Here is a 2,026-nt window from a genome sequence, read left to right on the forward strand (position 1 = left end):
TTTTCAGTCCAGAGAGGATGTCTGTGCAGTTACAAAGTGATTTTGCCTAGCCAGGCTAGACTAACACGCAAAGGTTGAACCAGTTCAGGCTCAGGCTTTGTGAATGTCTGTCCCTAGCCTAGAGCAGCAGGCCATAATGACCCAGCTTGGATCTGAGGCAGGATGGTGCTAGGGCCTGGCCACTGCTTCTCCCTGCTGTCCAGCTGTGGCATGACATGGACAAAGCTCTCTATGGCCACATGAAGAAGCTCCCCACTCTGGGGGTGGATCCAGTGGTTCAGTGGGTTATAGGCTGCTGATCCCTGTTTTAGAGTGAAATCCTAGTGCCACTGAAATCAAAGGTAGTTTTACCCTCGACTTCAATAGAGTCAGGATTTCAACAAAGGTCTTTAGGATAAATACAGTAGTAGGATCTGACGCTTAATTTTGGCTTCCCAAAGAACCCTTCAGTTGCAATAGTTTTGAGGATAAAAAATAACAGTATTAGAACTCTTACCATCCAGGTACATCTAAATTTCCCTTGGGGATGGGCTGCCTTAACTGTCATTTCAAGTTTTACATTCTTCCTTTAAATCAGCTATTTCATTTAAATAAAAAGATCTTATTTTCTGTGATGAAACTGCAGCTGCTTCAAGTAACCCTGAAGCATGTTGATTTATTATTGACTATATATTCCTTCAAGGAGAGGATTCTCTTAGAAGACATTCTACACCAAGACTTATATTTCCTGCAATGTGACACTTTGCATTAATCTCACTATATAGTATGTTCATGCAATTTGGGGGAAAAATTGGAAAATGGGGTAATCACATATTTGGATAAATACATTTGCAGAATTGAATGTGCTGTGTTCACTGGAATAAACTACTCTATTGTGTGCTATTAGAGATGTTAAAGGGAAGTTATCTATTCAAAAAGCATTTCTTTCTTCATACATTGAAAAATGAAGGAATTTTCATGACAACTCTTACGCCTTTCTTAAGCTGTATCTAACCGTCAATGCAACTAAGTTCAGAAGGTGCCTTTTAAAAAAAAGCATCAGACTTCAGACAGGGAAAAAAAAAATAAAAGTCTCTTTTGCTAAGAGACATGACATTTGCTTTTTAAGAGTGAAAAAAATACTTCTATCTGCAGTCTTTATATTACATTTAAAAATGAGTACTATAATATTATATACCCTCTTATGAATGTGGTTTAAAAAGGTTACCATGGAGTAAAATTGGATGAATGCTCCAAATATAGGTTTGTGCAGCATTTCACCAAATTTAATGCTGGTTCCGTTTGAGTGCAAATTGTGAGTCATAAACTCATAAAGCATCCACATGCATAGAAACCCCTGTGCAAATACCATCCTTCCAAATATAAAACCTCCTACTCATCCTAATATTGTTAATGTACAGCCAAATCACTACGGTACTGAACTCTTGTCTTGGTTGGAATTCCCCCTCAGAGCACAGGTTCAAAATGAGACCCTCTACACCAGTGGCTTTCAATCTGTGGTCTGCAGGCCCCTGGGGCTCTGCAGGATATGTCTAAGGGGTCTGCAACTATTATCATGCTTATGATCATTCAAAAGCATGTGAATGTTCACACTTACAATTCAAAGGGGTCCACACCTTCATCTGAAATTTCCAAAGGGGTCTGTTAATTAAAAAAAGGTTGAAAACTACTGCTCTACACTAATAAAGAATATTTCTGCAGGGAATCTGCATGAGTGCCTGCTGGTTTAGCGGCCAGGCAGCATACCTGGTGACTAACCTCTCTGAAATCTCTACAGGACTAGCATCAAATGCCACTTAGGAGACAAGGCTCCAAGAGGGAGCAGTGAGAAAATTGGACATAACATGGCAGTGCTGCAAGGCTAGGATCTGGGACTTCTGGCTCTTAAAACATGAGTCTCTGCTACCTGATCTACCCACTATGTCAACATGATGGTTATTCAGGATCAGAAATCACCAGATGGTTCAACCACTAGTGAAAAATGTAAAAAATGACAGGAACCAGGGCCAGTAGGACCCAGGGGGAG

The sequence above is a fragment of the Gavialis gangeticus genome, unplaced genomic scaffold, assembly GCF_001723915.1.
Source record: "Gavialis gangeticus isolate Ggan-Ray unplaced genomic scaffold, GavGan_comp1, whole genome shotgun sequence".
In the NCBI taxonomy this organism is placed as follows: domain Eukaryota; kingdom Metazoa; phylum Chordata; order Crocodylia; family Gavialidae; genus Gavialis; species Gavialis gangeticus.